This window comes from Amia ocellicauda, chromosome 15, assembly GCF_036373705.1.
Source record: "Amia ocellicauda isolate fAmiCal2 chromosome 15, fAmiCal2.hap1, whole genome shotgun sequence".
Taxonomy (NCBI): domain Eukaryota; kingdom Metazoa; phylum Chordata; class Actinopteri; order Amiiformes; family Amiidae; genus Amia; species Amia ocellicauda.
The window spans coordinates 30,027,581-30,052,323 of NC_089864.1; the positions used below are offsets into that span (position 1 = coordinate 30,027,581).

At 39.6% G+C, this 24,743-nt stretch overlaps 1 protein-coding gene across 1 annotated transcript in view; it reads left to right on the forward strand.

Annotated features, from left to right (window-relative positions):
* Positions 1 to 17,861: 17,861 nt before the first annotated feature.
* Positions 17,862 to 24,743, forward strand: part of vwf (von Willebrand factor) — a 124,118-nt gene continuing 117,236 nt past the window's right edge. The window contains exon 1 of the mRNA XM_066724656.1: positions 17,862 to 18,032. The gene's annotated coding sequence lies outside the window, so the exon portion shown is untranslated. The remainder of the gene's footprint in view (positions 18,033 to 24,743) is intronic.

A 24,743-nucleotide genomic window follows, 5' to 3' on the forward strand; every position in this document is an offset into this window, starting at 1 on the left:
TGTTGTGCGTCTGTCAGTTCTGTGTGTTGGGGGTGGTGCAGATAATTTAGGGATCTGGTTTAGTGAGCGGGAAACTGGGTTATGGGGTCGAAGGTTAACCCCACGTAGGAACAAAGGGGGCACCATAATATATTAAATATATCACCATGAAATATATACTTTTCTGTTTGTAATTGTGCTGGTGTTAAGCAGATCACATTTAACAATAGAAAAAATGATATTATTTAATTAGGGAGAGAACATCTGAGATGAACTACATGTGTAACCTGCATTTTTTACTAATGTTGTTCATTATTTGTTAGCCAAAATTAATGTATAGCCAATTATTTTGGGTTGTGTATGTAAATAATTATTAGAAACCTTGTTAGTGTGCTGGTTGAATAAAACATGGTTATGTTTCAAGTCAAAAATACTATCCAGAGGGGGTTGGGAAATCGCACATTACCATGGGGATCCATGAACGATTTTTCTAAAAAAGCTGCCTACAGGGTTCTGTGTGCTGGCATTCAGGCAGACCCTGCCTCTGCCTTCTTTAACTAGTACAGCACAGAGCAATTCAGCCTATTCTTGCCATTCATCCAGGACTCCCGTCAGACTAAGCAATTATCTCCCTTTGTTTAAATATGACTATAAACTCAGCAGTAGACTTACTTGTATGATTACCTGGCGAAACATGAGCTAATTTGACATAATACTGTGTGCAATACTAAATGAAATGATAGGTTGCAAATGTCTAATGATGACTGGACAGAGGACATGACCTGATCACTTGTCGTATGACAGTGATTCTGCACTTCCAGCAGGAGTTGTTGGATGTGGGCAAGTCCCAATCCATGTTTAAAGTTTACTTGGCGGTTATTTCCACTTGATGAGTCACCTGGAGCCAATTTTCAGGCCTCCCAGATCCTGAAAGGAGTGTGTCTTCCCAGTTCTCTTTCCCTCCTTGTGTGGTGCTTTGATGTAGTGCTGGATGCACTTTCCAAGGCCCCCTTCGAGGGTCTTCTGAGTTTCTGTTTGCATTAGTAACCATTAGAGCTTTGTAGTTTATTTCTGCGAAATACTATTTTTATAACTCCTCCCTAAAAGTCTGGAATCAGACCCATTTACTACGTAATTGGGGGATACAGGGGTGAAATTAAAGCCCTGATATGTGTAAATGAGTGAATGTGTAAGATGGGCATAATTCAAAACAAGAACCAAAACCCTGTTAACCTATTTGCTCTTGAGTTCTAAATGCTCCACCATTCCCACTGTGTCTCCAACCTGGGATTCAACCCATGACCCTTAGCTTCAGAGTCCTAACCACTAAACAAGGCAAAACAAAAAAGGAATGAAAATTATCCTCGTCTAAATGCTCACTTACCTCAATTTCCTTTCCTTTCCTTTTCTTATGCATCTATGCCAGTATTCGTCATGTTTTAAGTGTGTTTCGCAATGCTTAGAATGTGTAAATCCTTAGAAAAACAGCAGATGACAGCAGATACTAATGCAGTGTTTATATCCAATGGTAATCCTATAGTTTCTCCTGGAACTGTACAGGCTTTCTAATTTAAGTTAAATGTACAGGACATACCTGTACGGCCGTATCCATTTGAGCCCAGGCAGCACCAGCCATACCTGTACAGCTGTACATTCCAAAGGGTTAAAGTAGATATCGTACCACTGTAAGTAAGCATATATATACCAAACAAGAACCCAATAAATTGTCAAGTGGAGTACAAATTAAGAATTGAAGTTCTAATTGAAGATCATAATTAATTTTGTGTACTTGTGTGAAAAAATAATGAAATTGCAAGAGAATTTGAAGGATGCAATTTATCCTGATAAAAAGATCTCTCAAGAAGCCAGAAAAATTAAATATAGTCAATACCCCAAATAAAAAGTTAATTACATTGAGCTGTGAAAAACGTTTTACTGAAGATTTAAGTTCAACAAAAACCCACTGAAAATAAGAGGGACATCAAAAATGCAACATGTCTCCTGAATAGTAAAAAATAATTAATCAAAGATCATTGCCTGAAAAATCATGAAAAAATTACAAGAATTTTACAAAAAAAGATATAGTATTGATGACAGCAGTAAAGAAGAAGAGGTCTCAGTGAAAACAAGTACAACAAATACCAGATCAATGGAACAATGGAACCATTATTCCTCTTCACAAGAAAGGAGACAAAGAAGATCTGAAGAAGTATAATCCTATTAGTCTTCTTTCCATCTTATATAAAGTTTTTACAAAGACAACACATCCCTTCAAGACACCTTGAGCTTCACCTAACCAAAAGAACAAGCAGGATTCAGAAATGGATATAGCATGATGGATCATATACATGTTGTCTGAGAAGTATTGGAAACATGCAGTGAATACGAACTTCCTGTATGCATGGGCTTTATTGACTACAAGAAAGCATTGGATTTAACATATTACAATTCAGTCATCAGGGCTACAGGAAATCAAAACATTGAGGAAACCTATTTAACACTATATATCTAAATAATCATACATCAACAATCCAACTCCACCAAGACATGGACAAGTTAAAGATCTGCAAAGGAGTATGTCACAGAATGTAACAAGGCTTGATTATTGTTTAATTCTGTTATTATTAATTATCTTATTTATAATTGGGTGTATTATCATTATGGGCTTTTCATTGTATTGGATTTTTATCATTTTATCGTGTAATTGGATAAATTATGTGTCGGTTTATTTGAGCCCTGATTTCCCAAGTATGTTCTGCACCTGTTCCTCTTATCCTATAATGGCCACGAGGGTTTAAAAGCAAGATCTATGATTAACAAAGGAGAAGACACACCAGCAGAGTTTGGACCAGCTGACCAGCAGGCAAAACTTGCTGTGCGTATCTGGAGGAAGCAGGGGTTTCAGCTGGTTGAGCGAACTACATTGGGGACTAGGAGCCAATGGACAATCTGCTATGGAATACCTAATGCAGGAGGATCCATACAGATTTAAGAACATAAATACATAAGAAAGTTTACAAATGAGATGTGCGCATTCAACCCATCGTGCTCGTTTGGTGTCCATTAATAACTAAGTGATCCAAGGATCACATTCAATCTATTTTTGAATGTTACCAAATTGTCGGCTTCAACCACATCGCTGAGGAGTTTGTTCCAGAATGTAACAACTCTCTGTAAAGATTAAATCCATTCTGTTTTCTGTCTTGAATGCCTTTAAGCCCAATTTCCATTTATGTCCATGGGTGTGTGTCCCTGCAGATCTGGAAAAGCTTGAATCAAGTCCCCACGTAGACTTCTCTGTTTCAGGGTACAAAGGTTCAGTTCCCTCAGTCTTCAAACCTGGAATAAGAGTTTATTCTCCCCATAGAAGTTTTCAAGAAACAGGGTAATCTTCTTCCAATAACCGTGCCCTCCAAAAATTTCCATTAAGGACCATGCCCATTACGGAAGACAAGGGTTGAAAAGCGAGGAGCAGCAACTTCAATGCCACCACCATGCTACTGGTAGGGATGGTGCACAAAACAAAGCACTTAGCAATGAGGCCAAAAATATCTATTTTGGTCTCATCAGACCATAGAATCTTCCTCCACTTGGTCTCAGAGTCTCCTTCTGGCAAACTCTAACCAAGATGTGTTGTGTGTTTTTTTCAACAATGGCTTACAGTTTTTCATAAAGGCCATTTTTGTGAAGCACCTGGGCTATTGTAGTATGCACAGTGTCTCCCACCTCAGCTGTGGAAGACTGTAACTCCTTGGTGGCCTCCCTGAGTAGTTCCCTTCTCGCCCAGATGCTCAGTTTTTGAGGACAGCCTCATGATATTCTTCGTTAACCGACTATTATTAATTGATTGCTTGTATTAAGTAGATAAAATATATATATATATATATATATATATATATATATTTATGGATACAGAGCATATTGGTACAGGTAACACATCTGTAAGATACATAATATACCTATGCCATTTATACATATTCTGCTGGCACCAATAGCTATTAAGATGGTACAAATTGACAATACACCAGTATTGAAAGGAAGTAAGGGTTTACAACCTCAATATAAAAATAGGAAAGTAAAATGAAAGGACTAGCCTCAAATGTTCACATACTTTGCTGACTTTTAAAGAACAAAAAGCCTTTTGTGTTTATTGTATCAGCAGGCGCTTCCCACAAGAGAGCTGTGCAGCAACCCACCCCTTTCCAATCTTCTATGTATATACTGTATGTTGATTATTTTAGAGTGGCAAAGTTGAAAAGTGCAATAGTGAATTTGCATTGTTCATTTGTTTATTTGTTGTACAGGCTGTTAAAGTACTGAGGAATATATTGATTTAATACAGTAAAATAAATAATCAGTGCAACTCTCAAGTTATTTAAAACTGTATATATTGTGAGGAAAAAATATAGAAATCCTATTCTTCCTTTGTCCTTGGTGTGCTGTTACTCCTCACTTGGTTATCAGCAGCTCACATTCCTTTCTTGCAACGTATTAACTGCAAAGTACCTTCTAATGCAATTGGCAATGTAGAGGTTAATGATTATTAATAATCATAATATTGATAAGATGGGAAGGCGTAGTTTAGAATGCCAATGAAATCACTGCTAGTTATTAGAAATTACCATTCAGACACTGTAAAATGTTATGTCCCAGAGGGGGTATAAAAGCTTAGTTCTGTCTCAAAATGTTTGGGAAACAGTGTCATGCAAGCCTAAAATCCTTTGAGTTCTGTGTTGCACTGTTCCTCCCGTGCACGTAATAAATTCTGACTAGAACTCCCAACTCCAAATCTTTCTTCCACCACAATACAGTGGGGGAAAAAAGTATTTGATCCCCTGCTGATTTTGTACGTTTGCCCACTGACAAAGAAATGATCAGTCCATCATTTTAATGGTAGGTGTATTTTAACAGTGAGAGACAGAATAACAACAAAAAAATCCAGAAAAACACATTTCAAAAAAGTTATAAATTGATTTGCATGTTAATGAGGGAAATAAGTATTTGACCCCTTCGACTTAGTACTTGGTGGCAAAACCCTTGTTGGCAATCACAGAGGTCAGACGTTTCTTGTAGTTGGCCACCAGGTTTGCACACATCTCAGGACGGATTTTGTCCCACTCCTCTTTGCAGATCCTCTCCAAGTCATTAAGGTTTCGAGGCTGACGTTTGGCAACTCGAACCTTAAGCTCCCTCCACAGATTTTCTATGGGATTAAGGTCTGGAGACTGGCTAGGCCACTCCAGGACCTTAATGTGCTTCTTCTTAAGCCACTCCTTTGTTGCCTTGGCTGTGTGTTTTGGGTCATTGTCATGCTGGAATACCCATCCACGACCCATTTTCAATGCCCTGGCTGAGGGAAGGAGGTTCTCACCCAAGATTTGACGGTACATGGCCCCGTCCATCGTCCCTTTGATGCGGTGCAGTTGTCCTGTCCCCTTAGCAGAAAAACACCCCCAAAGCATAATGTTTCCACCTCCATGTTTGATGGTGGGGATGGTGTTCTTAGGGTCATAGGCAGCATTCCTCCTCCTCCAAACACGGAGAGTAGAGTTGATGCCAAAGAGCTCGATTTTGGTCTCATCTGACCACAACAGTTTCACCGAGTTCTCCTCTGAATCATTCAGATGTTCATTGGCAAACTTCAGATGGGCCTGTACATGTGCTTTCTTGAGCAGGGGGACCTTGCGGGTGCTGCAGGAGTTCAGTCCTTTATGGCGTAGTGTATTACCAATTGTTTTCTTGGTGACTATGGTCCCAGCTGCCTTGAGATCATTAACAAGATCCTCCGTGGAGTTCTGGGCTGATTCCTCACCGTTCTCATGATCATTGAAACTCCACAGGGTGAGATCTTGCATGGAGCCCCAGACCGAGGGAGACTGACAGTTATTTTGTGTTTCTTCCATTTGCGAATAATCGCACTAACTGTTGTCACCTTCTCACCAAGCTGCTTGGCGATGGTCTTGTAGCCCATTCCAGCCTTGTGTAGGTCTACAATCTTGTCCCTGACATCCTTGGAGAGCTCTTTGGTCTTGACCATGATGGAGAGTTTGGAATCTGATAGATTGATTGCTTCTGTTGACAGGTGTCTTTTATACAGGTAACAAGCTGAGATTAGGAGCACTCCCTTTAAGAGAGTGCTCCTAATCTCAGCTCGTTACCTGTATAAAAGACACCTGGGAGCCAGAAATCTTGCTGATAGATAGGGGATCAAATACTTATTTCCCTCATTAACAAATCAATTTATAACTTTTTTGAAATGTGTTTTTCTGGATTTTTTTGTTGTTATTCTGTCTCTCACTGTTAAAATACACCTACCATTAAAATTATAGACTGATCATTTTTTTGTCAGTGGGCAAATGTACAAAATCAGCAGGGGATCAAATACTTTTTTCCCTCACTGTAGGCCTACATAAACTAAACATATACATAAACTAGTCATTACAAAATTGACTAAATGTTCTGGTACCATTTGTGTTCAGGACAAGCTCTCACCTTCTTTACATAAACTTATCATAACAAAGGGTTAACACCTGAAGGATTTATCACTTAGTGCACAGGCTCCATTCACAGAAGAATGGCTTCATAACACTATGGCATGATGCTATAATTTATTACCCAAACTGGTCCAACTGTAAGGACATTTTACAAATTGTTTTTTAATTTAAAATACATTTAAAAACACATAAATAATGATGAATGTGAAAATAAACAAAATGCTATTTAAAAATGCAATAAGGATGGACTGATGTTTGGGTAACATTATTCTTCTTTTAAATGATTAGATCTGCATTTCCAGATCAGTAATGGATGTATCCAACATTTTTTCCACTCTCACTCACTGAACTGCATGAACTAAGGACAAAACAGGGCATTTACTGTGACCAAGTTAGACGCCTCTCCTTTTGGACTTTTGTAGGACAAGAATGTATCACACAAGACATACCTTCATGAGCTAGGGCAGCAAAAACTCTCCCTAACCCAAACATGAAAACCATGGATTATGGGATATAAAGGTGGTTGTCACTTGCCAATTTTGTTTAAGTTTTCAGAACATTCAGCATGTGAGGAAATAACTGCATTTAAAAGTAAAGCTTAACGTATAAGTAGCATGATTACTAAAATCATGGTTATCTTTCAAGTCAGGAAGGGGGGAGGGGTTAAGCCTGTTATGATGGAAACCTCAGGTTAACACATTTGTATGTGAAAGCTGGCTATAGGCAGTCCGGGTGTCATACAAACAGCCCCTTCCTGTTTCCTGTTTTTATATATTGTACTGCACGGATTTATTCATCCTCTTCACTGTTCATCTTAGACTTCAAACATTAAATATACTTTTTGCAATACTGTTACTCACTGTGTTTACTCTGGGGCTCCAGTTACACTTTTTAGTTTCACCTTCGCTTCAGCGAAATATTAATATTATTATATATATATACTATACATATATATTATTATTTACATATACAGTTAGGTCCATAAATATTTGGACAGTGACACAATTGTCATCATTTTGGCTCTGTAAGCCACCACAATGGATTTGAAAGGAAACAAGATGTGCTTAAAGTGTAGACTTTCATCTTTAATTTGAGGGTAATTACATCCAAATTGGGTGAACGATGTAGGAATTACACCCATTTTTATATGTGGTCCACCCAATTTTAGGGTCTCAAAAGTATTTGGACAAAGAACAAGCAGGAGCTAAAGACAGCTGCAGTACAGGCCTGGCAGAGCATCACCAGGGAAAAACCCAGCATCTGGTGATGTCTATGGGTTCCAGACTTCAGGCAGCCATTGATTGCAAAGGATTTGCAACCAAGTATTGAAACTCACAATTTAATTCATGATTATGTTAGTTGGTCCAAATACTTTCGAGCCCCTAAAATTGTGGGGACCACATATAAAAATGGGTGTAATTCCTACACTGTTCACCCAATTTGGAACCTATGCACTCTTTCACTCCAGGCTCTGACACATGGCACGCGTCGCCAGGCTGGCATCTTCGTTGAGCAACCCCCGGCCATCCACAGCAGCATCAGGGTTCCACCTGTCACTGAGTCCTTCGCTCCCGCACACCCGGCAGAGAGAAGGGGGTGCACTGCTGGACGAATTTTACATATTACATTCTACATTTACATAAATAAATAAACCCACTCTACCATTCATTCATGTAAATATTTTTGTATTGAAACCATTTACCCGTAATTCTATTAAAAATAAGTAATAAATAAGTAAAATCAGTAGTCCCTATAATTTGCAAAAAGTGTACAGACTTGCTAAATTATATTTATAGCGCACAGGTAGGTCTTGTACACAATAGATTTTAATCACACGCTGCACTCTTGTGGATCATTCTGCGTAGAAGCAAACCAATGGGCCATGCGTACAAATAAATCTTTCTGAGAAGATCATTGGTGACATTAGTCACATGCTGCACAGAATCTGAGATTCAAGAATGTGAAACATTTTGCAACAGTAGTGAAAAGAACATGCTCAGTGCCTGCTTAGTGAGGGGGAGGGGACTGCATACAGAAAATGTTTGGGAAAATGCATGAGATTTTAGCGACAACATGTGAGATGGAGCTTCATATATTAATATATTAAAAATAACTATCCATCTGAGATTAGTCTGGAGTGCTCACGATTGACTGCACAGTCCCACGTATGGTAGTCTCCTCTATGCAATCCCCTCATTCCCCCTTCTCCCAGTGCTCCTAAAAATAGCAGGTGAGAATGAGTAAGAGTGCTGCTGATTGCCTCCATGTGGCCTTGCAGACTGTGGTTCTCAGGCTTGGTCTCCTTCCTATGTGGGCAGCCATGGCGGCTTCCCTTTCAGGCAGATCTGCTGTCTCAAGCTCAGGGCACGTTGGGTCTGACTCGTCTATTGCAGTGGTAGCCACTATCTCGCATTTATTTATGTCAATAGTCCAGTAGAGTTGATGTCTTTCCATCCTTCTCCCTTCTCTTCGGAGGAGAGTTGGCTGCACTTGTTGTGCCCGGTGCAGGTGCTCAGGTGCTACATGGATTGTACTGGAGAGTGTAGGCACTCGGACCAGTTGTTTGTGTTGTACGTGTCCTGTCAAAACAGAGCCTGTCGCATTGGATTGTGAACACTATGGTCATGGCCTATGAGTCAGCTGGTGTACCAGTCACTGGACACTTGGTGGTGCACACAACTAGAGGTGTAGCTTTGCCAAGGTGCCCATTTGATTGACATCTGTGTGGCTGTGAGGTGGGCTTCCATAAACACACACTCAGTTCTACAGATTTGACAGGGCCAGCTTCCCAGGAAGCTTTGGTCCCCTGGTCAGTTGAGTGCGACCTATGGTGTTTCCTCCTGTTGTGGTTTGTCTGCCAGTAGAGTGTGACTTTTGTCCCTGCTTCCAGCCAGTAGAGCTAGTTGTATTTTGCTCCTGGGTCTGTTCATGCGGTCATGCAGGTGCTGGTGCCCTGTGAATCCCACTCTGTATATAGTTTGTTTGACTAATGTCAATACTAATGTGTTTTGGGACATGCTGTGGTGCCACTCCTGGCCATGTTGGCTGATAGAGCAGGCATGTGTCTGCTCCTGTTGTCAAGCGGATGTGTACAGCTGTTGCCCTGTTTACCCTGCTTTATGTATAGTTTGCTTGTGAACTCAGATACACAGTAACTTTTCTGAAGTTGTGACGATATGTCCACTAGCCTCAGTTGGTGAGGCACACTGGTGCTGCTCCTGCTTGAGAGCCAGTAGGCATGTGCCTGCTTCTGTTGTCAAGCTGTTGCCCTGTCATCCGGAAGTTGTTAATTACATATATTTATTCTATTCTAAAGGACATGGTGCCTTTCTGGTAGTGTCTGATGGCAGCATGCATGAGCTGTGCTCTGCCCCAGTCAGTATTATTTGTTTTAACAGCATCTGACTGTTGTCCTGCTCCTGGGGTATGTCTTTTTATAAACTTGTTCTGGTTGAGTTGAGACCTCCTTGTGTACAGTTCTGGGCACCACACTTCAAGAAAGAAATCGCTGCTCTAGAGGCAGTTCAGAGGAGAGCAAAGGAATGTCCTACTCGGAGAGACAGAGGGAACTGAATCTTTTCACCCTTGGAACAGAGGAGACTACATGGGGACTTGATTCAAGACTTCAAAATCATGAAAGGCATCGACTACGTCAAACCACAGGAGCTTTTCCAGATCAGCAGGGACACACGGACCCGGGTACACAAATTAAATTGGGCTTAAAGGCATTCAAGACAGAAAACAGGAGACACGTCTTCAAACAGACAGTTGTTACAATGTGAAACAAACTCACCAGCGATGTGGTTAAAGCCAACAATTTGATAACTTTCAAAAATAGACTGGACGTGAACACCAAATGAGCACGATGGGTCAAATGGCCTCCTCTCATTTGTAAACTTTCTTATGTTCTTATTTTCCCCTTAGCAGGCAGTGGCCTCAGGGCAGGTTTCCTTACCAGTCTGCTGCCCTCCTCCTTTTTGCCGGTTGGTTATACATTAACCTCTCCCTTTTTAGGTAGCATTCTCGACTTGAAAGATAACGATATGTTGCGAATCCAACCCCTTATCTTAAAATAAAAAAATAGAATGCTACCCAAAGGCAACGTTTGCCCAGCAGCTCTGACTTCCAGCAAAGAGGAAGAATCATTCCATGCAGTACAATATAAACACACAGGAAACAGGAAGGGGCTGTTTGTATGATCCGTGGACTGACCTATAGGCAGCTTTGATAGACAAATATATTGTATATGTATTGGATATTGTTGTTACCATGGAAACTTATGAATGCAACATTTTGTGTGCATTATCACTCAGGCAGACTGCCTGCTTTAACTAGTATGACACACATTGACTCAGCCTGTTTTTGCCATTCAACTTGGAACTTCCACTTTCAAGGATGTGTAAGCAAAAAGCTCCCCTGCTTAAGATATCAAAGTCCACAGATCCTGATTGAGTCCCCAAATTCCAGCTAGATCCCTGCCATGAAAGGGTCTCCTTTTCCTCCAATAACAACCCTTGCAAACTTCTTTATCGCCTCTGATGACTTTGCCCCCTTCTTCACCTCTAAAATATGGAAGCACCCCCACCTAATCCTGTTCAAACATCAACACTGTCTATGTCCCTTTCTCACTTAGGTTCCTTCTGTTTCTACCACTTTTCTGACTCTGAGCTTCAGTGGCACAGAGTATCCCAGAGTACCAAATGTGCCCTGGGGCCCCTTCCCACTCACCGCTTTCAGCCTGCTGCTCCTGTTTCCCCCCATCACTTCCTTCCTTCTCAACACTTCTCTCCTCTCTGACTGCATGCAGCCTTCAAGCAAGCCACTTATACTTCCTTACTCAAATAAAACATTCTTGACCCCACCTTGAAAACCACTGTCGTATCACTTTACTCCCCTTCCTTTCTAAAATGCTCAACACGGCCAGCTCTCTATATTTCTAACTACACCATTCAATCTGTTTTTTCACATTTCTAACTCCTCTGAAACAGCTCTTATCTCTCTGTTACTCACTAGTCTGCTCATCCTTTCTCTCTTTCATCTATCCTAATTGTACTCGGTCTCTCTGCTGTCTTTGACCATTCCACTCTCCATTATTTTCCTACTTCAATGATCTCAGGATATCTGGCACTGCTCTGGTCTCATGTTCCCCCTTTTTCTCCAACTCCAACTACCAGGAAATGTGGCTCATCTTCTACCTCTCGCAGTCTTTTGACAGGGGTACCCCAAAGATCAGTCCTGGGTTCCCACCTGTACTCCATCTTGATCCACTCCCTTGGCCAATTGATTGTGTCCAATGATTCTCATACTTTTTGTATGCAGATGACACTCAGATCTTTTTTCTCTGAATCTCACATGCCCACTTGTATTTCTAATGGTTTATCTGCTATCTCCTCCTGAATGCATTTTCCAAACCTCTGTAAAATGTAAACCTCTGTAACTAAACCTCTGTAAGTCTGAACTCATATTATTTCCATCCTGTTTAATGCATTTTTTCAAATTGCACTTACCAGCTCCATGCCTTGGTACTCCCTACTTCTGCTCTTTTTATCTGTGCTTATTCTTGCATAACTATTATTAACAAAAGGTGCTACATTAATCTAACTGAATTGCTGTGGTTTGATCACAATTCTGACTCTGTTTAGAGAGAAAACAGAAAGAAATCCATAGCCAAAACTCATCGCCTACCCCACCATCAATCACAAGAGCTGCCTTCAAAGGGTGAAAGGTCTCCTGCCATCTGAAATCAACTGGCAACTACAACCAAACAGTTGTCCCATTCTGAATAGAACAGATGAACATTATGAATTGTTAATAGAATGCAGTGTTTAGCAGTTTGTGTCTCTGTGAGGGTGTTGTTGGAAGTTGGGTGAGTGACAGAATGGCCTGATTCTCCCTTGATGTGCTCGCTTTACAGATTCAAAAATTAACTGTTGGTTGCAAAAATATGTCTCTTACTAGCACTTTATTTTTCTTTATTTTATTTTTTCCGGTGTTTCTGTTATAAATTATATTTTCTGCTCTATACGATACTTGGCAGAAAATTACTTGCACATTACAAGAACCGTTATGTATTTATTTATTTAAAAACACTTTCAGTCTGTGTTGTATTGAGAGATTGGTCTTGGTTCAATGTAGTCACATGTGATGCAGCACTGGTTGAAAATGCATGGAACACTGAGGTAAATAATTATGAATTATTCCTTTGATGCATTATTTTATATTAAAAAAAAAGTCAGTTAGAACATCATACTTTATCAACCACATTTATTTTTACATACAGTTAGGTCCATAAATATTTGGACAGTGACACAATTGTCATCATTGTGGCTTTGTACACCACCACAATAGATTTGAAAGGAAGCAATCAAGATGTGCTTTAAGTGTAGACTTTAATATTAAAGGTAGTTACATCCAAATTGTGTAATATGCATGTTGGTAGGTAATTTTGTCTAGATATGTGCCCTTACATGGAAATCAGTGTAAGGACTGGTGGATTATGTAAGGTGGGTTATGTAAGATGTCACTCATTGATTAAACCTAACAAGCTGTTGAAAAAATGAAACAACAACATAATATGATAAGATGTCAGGAGTTGCCACTATTACTAGTTTTCCTTATTTCTTATTATAAATGTTAGAATGAAGACTGGTGTCACAGTTACAGATTAATGTGCCTGTGCTAAACTGAATTGCAATAAAGTACATGAAGATTGTTTTGACTGGTAAATCCAGTTTGCTGGCATTTCATAGAAATAAAGCAAATTCACAGCAAATGCTAGCTTTAATGGTAATTGAACCATAAATTACAAACTGGTGCTTACTATCAGCAAGATTAAAATATGATGGACTTCCTTTTGCAAGATCTGGGTTATATTACTGTATATCTCATGTATGGTAATTTGTGCTAATTTGGTGGGTTATCTAAAACATTTGGGATGAGAGGAGATTATTAAATTATTTTATTCAAAAGCATCAGACAAATTTTGTGAGGATTGTGACCATCACCGCCAATGGGTGCTAGGGGTAAACACGCCAAACCAGACTATGCCACTTCCTTTTTATGAAGGGAAGAGCTTGTCACACCCAATTAGATTTCTCTCCCTGAGCAGGCTCGACGGACCCCAAGTCACCACCACACAGATGAGTAAGGTAAGTAATAGTTTTATTGTTACACTATCAATAACTAATACAGGGCATGAAGTCTGTTCAGTAACACACAAACAGAATATTACAGTTAATTGCACACAGGATTATACAATAGTGGATATAATACGAATACTAAAACTAGCTAAAATGCCTTTAATATATCTGGGCACCTAAAAGTCTAATCAACAATAATAAAGGAATAGAAAAAATAGGAATAAAATATATAGGTAAAAATTCACTACTAATCCTAATCTCACTAACTCTTTCGATTTCTTCCCACAGATGGCGCCACGCACAGCCTCCGCAGGTGAGTGCAAACCGCCGTCATATATATGAAACCTTAATTCTGGTCAAGGGCAATGAGACGGGTTAATCGTTCCTTCAATAAAGCCATTTCTTGCAAAGGTGTTCACTCTTTGTTCGTTAAATCCCACAATGAACACATAACCTTGGTTTCCAGTCCCAGCCTTTACAGGAGCCTCTCGCCATCTGCTTGCTCTGCCGTTTACTTCCGCACTGGGTCCTCCGGTCCCGTCCAATTCCTCTTCAAAGATTTGTAATCCATAAAATAAGTTACTGTTCACACGAGCCCATTCTCCACAGTCTTCCTCCGCCTTTTCCCTCCTGCACTGGTCTTTGAGGTTTGTGATGACTCTTCTACTCGCTGCACTGCCACTTACTGCCTGCAACAATCCATTTCCTCCCTGCTGTGAAAGGGGACTCCCAGTCTTTTATAGCCGATTCCCTGGGTTGGGGGGGACAGGTGAAAGCAATTGATTTGATGACAGGGGGAATCCACATGGGAATGTCCACCGGTGGACTGTGCCCAGCATTTTACCAATAAACCCATCACCCCAAATAATAATATAATGAAACAATATACACACAATCAAACCACCAAACAACAACCAATTGAAACAAATAATAAAGCAACACAATAATTAAGTGAATTAAGTGCGACAGCAGTACAGTAAAATAAAGTAATTAATAATATAAATCAGTGATAAATCAACCCAATTAGTGATTAGTGCCGTCACATGCCACTCGTGACAGTGACAATAATGCGACAGTGACAGAAATCGCTCCCGGGGGGGTGCTAATGGAGATATTTGTTCACAATGCATGAGACTGGTAGATCTCATCGGGCTGGCAATTCAAAAAGTAGTTTCGATGTCAAAAATTCTTGGGCTCACCTGCTATAGGCTAACTGCATGGATTAGTGGTGGCTTCTGTGGTACTGGTTATATCATAAGAACATAAGAAAGATTACAAACGAGAGGAGGCCATTTGACCCATCATGCTTGTTTGGTGTTCATTAATAACTAAGTGATCCAAAGATACTATCTAATCTGTTTTTAAATGTTCCCAAATTTTCAGCTTCAACCACATCGCTGGGGAGTTTGTTCCAGATAACAACTCGTAACAACAACTTGTAACAACTCTCTGTGTGAAGAAGTGTCTCCTGTTTTCTGTCTTGAATGCCTTGAAGCCCAATTTTCATTTGTGTCCCCGGGTGCGTGCGTCCCTGCTGATCTGGAAAAGCTCCTCTGGTTTGATGTGGTCAATGCCCTTCATGATTTTGAAGACTTGGATCAAGTCCCCACATAGTCTCCTCTGTTCTAGGGTGAAAAGGTTCAGTTCCTCAGTCTCTCCGAGTAGGACTTTCCCTTCAGACCTGGAATAAGTCTGGTTGCTCTCCTCTGAACTGCCTCCAGAGCAGCGATATCCTTCTTGAAGTGTGGAGCGCAGAACTGTACACAGTATTCCAGATGAGGTCTAACTAGTGCATTGTACAGTCTGAACATTACTGCCCTTGTTTTTAATTCTACACTTTTGACAATATACCCTAGCATTGTGTTGTCCTTTTTTATTGCTTCCCCACATTGTTTAGATTGGGAGAGTAAGGAGTCCACATAAACTCCTAGGTCTTTCTCATGCTTTACTTCTTCCAGTTCTATTCCTCCCACAGTGTAATTATAGTGGACATTTTTACTACCTGCATGTAATACCTTGCACTTGTCCACATTGAATTTAATCTGCTATATGGCATAACTAATGTCTTGGTGAAATTATCTGAAATGAAAAGGAATGAGAAGCTTAAATGTATTTTGGAGAGCTCCACATAATGCTCATTGTGCAACTACTATTAAGGCCTTTATGCGCTCCTTCCCAAAACAACACAGCTTTAAAAACTTCTTGGCAAACTGAGTGCCCTTCACAAAGCTACCCTTTTAAGTTGAAGCTCCTCTGTTTTTTTTTTTTCCTTTTTCCAATGACATTCATTTATTGCAAAAACATTTTAACTGGGTGGTGTGTATGTCTGTGTGGGAGGTACTTCTAAAATGCCTTTCCCCTGACTAACAACAAGGGCCTCCTTTGACATTTTGAATGCAAACAAATATCCTTGCACATGTGAGTCACATATCCAGTATGAGATATTTTGAATATTAGCCTTGATTCGCTGTCTTTGGAAACCCATGTTTGTAAAGGGACTGTTATTACAAGGTGTATTTACCAGAGCTCTTCACTTGGTAGGTAATACCACATTCTGTTAAACATTAAGTTAGTTAAAAATAAAGTATTAATTCTTGATTGATTTCTAAAATTTTAAATGCAAACAACACTTTACATTATCCACAACAGTTTGCTGTCTTATGGAAACATTGTAGCATTTCAGGCTTTTTGCTACTGGATTCAACTCCAAATAAGAAAAGAAAGTCTGGGTTCCTGCAACAGATTCATTTCTCAGAACATAACAGTTTTCAAAGGCACACTGAGCTCATTTTCTCTCTAGATTATTTCTTCTGAGAACAGATTGTGGGGACAGAGGCACCCCAATTTATCTCTTTGCCCCCCTGACCAGCTCTCCCAATCATGGTTCCCCCCTTGTTCCTGTACAGGGTTAACCTTAGACCCCGGAACCCAGGTTCCACCTCACTAAATCAGATACCCATATGATCTGCCCCATCCCCAAACATACAGAACTAACAGATAGAGACACAACATACTGCAGTCCCTCCAATCCAGATAACAGTCCCAGATTGCTAAAATATTATATGAGACCCTTTAGTTTTCCATAGGATTCATCAACTGTGTGTTTTCTGGTTGTATTACCAGTTCTCTGAATTCAAGATATCAAGGTATTATTTTTTTAATGGTGTCCTTAATGGAATCTGTCATTATGTTTTAATATATGTCATATATTTTTTGCTTTATACTGAGCTCTTAAAATATTCTTCTTTTGATTAATTTAGGCTGGGATTAAATAAAAACTACACACATATACTCAGTATCAGCTTACTTTTTTTTAAGATGCCACTTTCGTTTACTCATAAATGATATACAGGTTTGTAGTTTGCTATTAGTGGTGGGTCATCTAAATACTAAATTCAGAATCTAAAATTGTTTCAGTGCTACAAAACCACAGAAAGATGTAGAATAATTTTCCAAACCAGAAAAAGCTAGTATATTTGTTATTGTCATGCAACAATCATTCAACAGTTAGTTAGTTAACAAATATTAGGTATGCCAAATCAGTTTAGCAATACAAAAATGAACAATTATAACAATTCAAATGAATTATGATACATTTTGTTCTGCACAAATATACCCTCTTATAATTCATTACAGATTTCTTCTGGACAGTTATAAAAATAATATTTGCCATGAATTACAGGACATTGAACATGATCTGTTTGCATGGTATACGTTGTAACAAAGGACTTTCTTTTCATTATTATTATATATTAAAATTTCATTATTTTAATATATAATAATAAATCTATCCATTAAACAATTGCCTAGAAAATCAAATACACAATACATGCAAATCAATTGAACATCTTTCCTTTCCTTGAGAACAAGGCGGTTTTGTGGACAGATATACAGTACAGATCATTTTGCAACAGTATAGAGTTTTAGCATGGGTTTCTTTACTATGAGCACGTTAGATATACTGATGAGAGAAATCACTGAGTCTTTTCCGGCCATAACTGCAAACAACTGATTGTTTCTTGAAATGAAATTGTTTTCTTTATTGTAACCACCCTGTTATGCTATTTTGTAAAACAGTTTATCTTGGCAAATCAGGACGTAGGTCTCTCTGAGCAGAAATCTGTCAATTTGCTTTTTGTCCAGTTTCCTTCCATTGTTTCTTCTTGGCAATTATCTAGACTTGAGTCTCCAGTCAAGCACTTCAGTGTACTGACACCATGAAAAACGGATATAACACACATAAATTAACATTCTCCAAACATCAGGGAAAGTTTCTTGGTATATATAAACCATTTTGAGTTCCATTTTCTCCCAGAGTCTGGTGGATGCAGAGCCATGGTGTCTTGTACCTGAAGCTGCTACATTGGATTACTACAGCACTACAACTACATTCAAAACTCTACTGAAGACAGAGACAGAGGTAGGCCTCTACTTTTAGGTGGCTGGGTTGCCATACACTTCTCTTAGATGGATCTAACCTTCTGGTGTACAGATCACATTTAATAATGTGTCTATTGATAAAGGCTTTCAATTAGAACTGTACAGGACCTTGGGGTGGTTTATACTGTATTGTTTATTAAAACAATAATATATTTGATGTTTAAGATGTATATGTTTATTTAATTTATGCTTCAATAATTTTACACTCGTTCCTTGTTACAAAAACAGCAACAGTTTAGTAATGTCAATTGCAGTTTTTCATATGGTGTGCAGTCTTTTTCTTAAATACATTACATTCAGAAAGGAAGATACCAGAAAACTACTTGATTTTCACAAACATGTTCAACTTTGTGCACCACAAACTATACAAGACTTTATAAGACTGCCTTAAAATAAGAAAGAAAGAAAATGACTGCAAAACAGCAGTCGTTTGTGAATGCTGTGCCATAGCTCAAAAACAAGCTATTCAGACTTTAACGTCTTTTTGCACTTTTTAGAACTGAGGGAGATAAGGATCCCAAAATATATTCAATTAAGTCCTAAACATTTTCCCTATAAACATCATCCAGGTGGGTGCTATACATTGTTGGTAGTGGAGGTGGGACCCCCTAACATGTAAAGTACTTTGGATGTCTAGATAAAGCTCTATAGAAGTGTAAGGATTATTATTATTATTATTATTATTATTATTATTATTATTATTATATAAAGCTACAGATATGCTGTACAATGCAATATTGATAGTAAGGTGAGGTCAGTCTCGGTTGGTGGCGGGCAGCCGGGTGTGTCATTAGCAGTCTCTTTTCTGTTCTTCTCTATCTCTCCTTATTCTGCTTCTTTTCTTTAACTGACCAATCATATGTGGACACCTCTATACCATGACCTCAGATTATATCTATACCATGCCATGGGCCAAGAATGTACTGTACGTCATCCATTTGGATGAGTTCATACTATTTATGGATGGATGTTTAAACTGCAGACTGTCTGGAGACAGACTAACATGGAGAAAAAATCTTCCAGGCCATTCATGGGTAAAGACCTATTTTTCTGTGTAATGATGATCAGACCGATGCCCACCGATTGAAGCAGGTTGCTCAAGGTTTTGTTTGGAAAACCATTTAGTGGCCTAATCATAGATAGGAATGTCAAACCAGTGTTAGCAAGTGCCCCAACCTGGGCTAACCTTAATTTTTGTATTAGTGAAGGCGGTTTTAATTTATCAAGCACCGCTGATCAGTCTTCTCCACAGCTTCAGGTGAGTGGCTTGCAACCAGAATTCAGGGACAACCCCATCCCATGCCTCATGCAGTGTCACTATATATATATATATCTGTGTCTGTGTGTGTGTGTGTGTGCGTGTATATGTATTTTTTGTGTATTGTGTGAAATAATTAGCAGGAAAGAGCTTTCAAAAAGAAGTGACATGTTTTATACAGCAGCAACAGTAAGATCATTGTACATTGTAAACTGTTAACCATAACCTCCAATGGAACTCTTATAATGATGTTTTTGTATCTGGTGCAGGGTGCGCTATACAATGGTGAATGGGACTTGAAACGGGACTTGGTGAATGGGCCCTCTTTTATTTAATCCCTAGTCTCAGTAGAAACCTGTGCTTTTTAAAAGAAAGGTCTCACTGATAATCAGTTTTATACATCTTTATATGTTGTTATAGGTATAAGTAAGATACATAACACTGATGAATCCATCATATAAGGAACTTACATTTAAAATGTACCTAATAATGGCAGATGTCAATCTTCAGCATGTAAGATCTTTCAAATTGGTCCGAATGTGTCCTGTCATAACATTCTGAATAGCAGAAGACCTATGAATCACCAGAATTGTCTTTCTCATGGCAATTAGTATTATCAAGTAAATCCAGTGAATTATTTTTACCTCCAACAATGTAGGGGATTAATCTGCAGCGGAGACTGCAAGTAATCAATCACATATTTAAAAATATCACTTTGATCACCTAAACTGGTTTGTATGAACTGGCTAATGCACAGTAATCTATGTTATAGTGTGTGTGTGTTTGCAAGGTAGATTGTAACTTTAATATTCCAGTACAATCTGCACACATTAATTTGATTTTTCTTTTGCAGATCATCTTTGCAAACATATAATAATGTTATTTTTTAATATAAGAGAAAACTAAATTACTATTCTTTTAGAAAAAAAAATATTTATGTAGTTTATCACCTTTTTTTGTTTACTAGTGGTACACTTTTGGGCAGAGAAACAGCAATAACGTCAGGTTAAACATTATAAGGGTCTGTACAGTACTTTACAGTGTATCTGCCCACCTATATGACCATCATCCATATCACTGCTCATCAACATAATTGAGACATATTGAGCAATCATTTACATATTTTTATTTACAATGTTTCATAAATGGAACAACAAATAAATACAGTGTTACTGCTAAATAACATGAACAATTTTAGAGCCTGCTGGGTCACTTTATTAATTAATATCAACAGTTTAACAGTGTGTTACTATGTTGCTAATCAAGTGTCAGATCAAGATGGAGAATCATCCCCCCTTCTGTATTACTCCTCTTCAAATACTCAAGAAAAGGTTGCCAAATTGTGAAGAATTCTCCCAACCTATTAGCCAGTTTATATCCAACTTCCTCCATATGGAGGGTTAAATTGTTGTTTTAAAGTGTCCTGAAGATTTATGGAGAAAGATGATAACCCTAGATATAGATTTCAATTCAGTGTTATCTTCATATTCTTGGTTTTCCATTGCAAAAAAACTGCCTAGCTGCAGTAAAATGTGTTCTCTGTTAGTCTCATTAAAGAAATAACACAACCAACAACAAAAAAGAAAAAAGAAAAGAAAATTGGCAGAAACCCAAAGAAAACAGAATAAAGTTAACAAAAGGCCAGACTTCGCCTGTGTAAATGCAACTTCTCTGCAAAATGTGCTCTTTGAAGCTTAAGGGTTGACACCTACATCTCCTTATCACCTCTCCAAGGTTTCCTGAAAATGTAAGGAATCTTTTTACACATGTATTATTTTAATACTGCAGACACAAATTAGACACATATCCCAGTGACTTATTAGTAGCCTTTCCAATCTCACTCACTTGTGATGTTAATTTATTAGTTTACATTTACAATGTTTCAGTTTATTAATCATTAATTTAAATGCACACAACAGAAACAACAAGAAGAAAAAACATTGCTATTTAAGAATTAACCATGAGCCAAACATCAGTATAAATGAGCATTAAAAAAACACAATAAATTATTATTATAATAATTATTATTATTATGCAATCAAAAATACTAAAGGTACTAGTTCACAAGTGTTTGAGAGTCTTATTTAAAATAAATAGTCATGTAATGGAGATTCAACAAGTTATTTCCAGTATAGGTGGAAATGTCCAAATTGTTTTTTGTCTTCAACCAGTTTAAGCATGTCCCCAGAAGTTATGTAAGAAGTCCAGAATTTAAATTATAGCATTACATTTGCTATAAAGCAACCAACCAGCTAGTTAATACAAATCAAAACTATGTTGTACAGTTATAAGGGGCAGACCTTAAAACTTCCATAACATACTTCAGTTGATATGTTTAATTTTAATCTTAAAAAAATATTGGTTGAGGACCTTCATTCTGTAATTGTGTTTTGTGCAGCATATAAGAAGATATCTAAGATCCTGCATTATATTTAGGTTTTTGCAACTTGGCTTTTTAACCTGTATTTCAGTCCTTCAGCACCAAGATCTCAATAAGACTTATTGAGCAATCATTTACAATCATACCATTGCGGTATAATCTCAATTAGGCAATTTATTACTACAAATTATACTAGCACATGAGTTAACAGAGCGATGTGATGTCTACTGAATCTTTTTTATATTTTATTCCATGTCATTAATTCAATGGTGTTACAGACAATGCTTGAATAAATTCAAATTATTACCAGGAATTCATATATAATGTAGAGTTGTTTTTTTAAGAGATTAAAAATACTGAAATCAGAAAATCAATGTAGTAACATATTTCAATTGTACAGTATATAAATAAAATGGAGAAAATAAGAGGTCTTTGCAAGGAGCATCATTTAGTTTCAGGAAAGAAAAGAAACATTGAACGCATTATATGCATTATATACAGTCAGCAGTTACTATACATTTCTTGTTGGGAGTTGGTTGAACAAAGCATGGTTTATTTTTCCATCAGATAATTTTCTGCCAATGTAATAATAATAATAATAATAATAATAATAATAATAATAATAATATTTTATATAACTCCACTGTGCTGTGCACCTCTTCAGTCAGTGCTTGGTATGTATAATTCTGCAGTAATTTTTTTCTGTTCAGTTGTATATTCCAGATGGTCTTTAAAATGATAGGTTGCGTATGCAGCCCTGGTTATCTGAAAAAGGAAGCACTGCCCAAGGGGGAGGGGTTTCTTCGCACTGCTGTAGGAACCTGATCGAAATGTCACTCTATCAAAGCTGGCATTGGCCCCTGCGCTCGTCACTCAGAACAGGTCCCTTCCCACTTCCTGTTCCATACAATGTGATGACAGCGCAGGCTCGTCCTCTTTTGCCAGGAGCCAGGACTCCCGCACGACCTTGCAACACTTGGGCAGTGCATCGTTTTTCAGATAATCGGGGTTGCATACGCAACCTATCGTTATTTTTCAAGTTGGAAGCATTGCCCAAGGTGGAGAGGTTACTGTATAACAAAACCGTTGCAAGGGAGGAGGCAGCGAGCTGATAAGGGAGCCTGCCCCAAGGTGAACCGCTAGGGGCCTCGGCAACACAACTCCAGACAGTAATCTCAGGGGCCCTGTAGGGCCACACCTGAGCCTCCCAGGAGCGAGGACTGTAGTCACGCTCTAACCAGGAACTAGAATCAGCATATACAAGGCAGGGTTACAGAGGTCAACTCTTAGGCCCTCCGCTCACAATTGCAAGGCCGGCTGCTCTACTAGTGCAGCTAGGAGTGAGGCCGAATCTACTTGCACAATATCTGGCGCGGGCAATCGAGCAACTTGTGCAGCCTCCACGCATTATCAAGGCAGTGGACCCCTGATCCAATAGGAGCGGGGCCACAGACCCAATGAATAAACAACAGAATACATAGCTGGCTAGTCACAGAGTAGCCGAGCTGAACAACAATATACAATATGTACATATCGCGTGACAGCAAGCCTTCTTGCTGTTAGCGAGCAGTACAGGAGCATCCAACTCAACTAAATAGTACAGAGTGGAAGAGCTCTATGTGCTGAGAATTAGATCTCGTACAAATTAACTATATACACCACGGGGCGCAGGGGCTTGCTCATGCGCCACAGGTGGGACATCAGAGTAGTGGCCGCTTGCTCCACTAGCACAGCTAGTAGCAAGGCCACACTAGCTTGACCATATTGTGACAAACAAAGTCTATACATCACGGGGCGCAGGAGCCGGCTCATGTGCCACATGTGCTTGATCGCGGCGAGAATGCATCCTGGATTGGAGTTGGCTGAGGGGGAGGGTTTGGGACGCAGCCGCTAGAAGGCCCAGCAGCCTCTGGCAAAGGGATACCCTGACACGAGCTCTCAGTCAGAAGAGGGAGAGACACTTGCGTGTGGAGGCAACTCTCTCTGGCGCCAGCGTGGCGAGCATGGCAACGGAATCGAGGTGCAGTCCAAGGAACTGTGTGTGCTGAGTTGGCGTTAGGCGGCTCTTCTCTCAATTGACCCGAAGGCCAAATTCGGAGAGGCGGCCTAAAATCAGGTTTGTGTGCTTCTGAACCTGCTCCCTCGAGTGAGAGCAAACCAGCCAGTTGTCTAGATAGATGAGGATGTGGACTGCCTGACAAAGGCAAGGGGGCTAACTTGGAAAAAGTTTGTGGCGCTAGCGACAGGCTGAAAGGGAGAACAGCAAACTTGAACGCTTGGTCCTCGAAGGCAAAGCAGAGAAACTTCCTGTGTGCCTGCACAATGGGGATGTGAATGTAAGCATCTTTCAGATCCACCGTGGTCAAGGACTCTGCTGTTTTGACTTCGGTGGGAAGGTCGTTCCACCATTTAGGGGCCAGGGATGAGAAGGAGCAGCTCTGGAGGAAGGAGAGTGGAGAGGAGGCAGAGTTAGTCTTCTGGCACCGGAAGACCGCAGTGGTCTGGAGGGGATGTATGGAGAGACGAGTGTCTGAAGGTAGCTTGGTGCAGTGTGGTCGAGACAGCGGTAGGTGAGGGTCAATGTCTTGAACTGAATGCGTGCCAGTATCGGGAGCCAGTGGAGGGAGCGGAGCAGTGGAGTAGTGTTTGCGAATCGGGGCAGAGAGAATATCAGATGAGCCACAGAGTTCTGGATGAGCTGGAGAGGGCGGGTAGTAGTTGCAGGCAGGCCAGCCAGGAGGGAGTTGCAGTAGTCGAGGCAGGAGAGGACCAGTAACTGGTCGAGCAGCTGAGTCGAGTAGTCGGTGAGGAAGGGACGGTTTCGGCGTATGTTGCTCAGGAAGAATCTGCAGGTGCATGTCAGCGTGGTGATGGGTGCTGGGTGTAGGAGAGCGCAGGATTGAGGGTCACTCCTAGATTAGGAGAGAGTGAGGTGGATTCCAAGGGGATTGAGATGGAGAGGTCAGCAGATGAGGAAGTGTGTGGGAAGAACAGGAGATCCAATTTGGAGAGGTTGAGCTTGAGGTGGTGCGACATCTGGAGATGGCAGACAA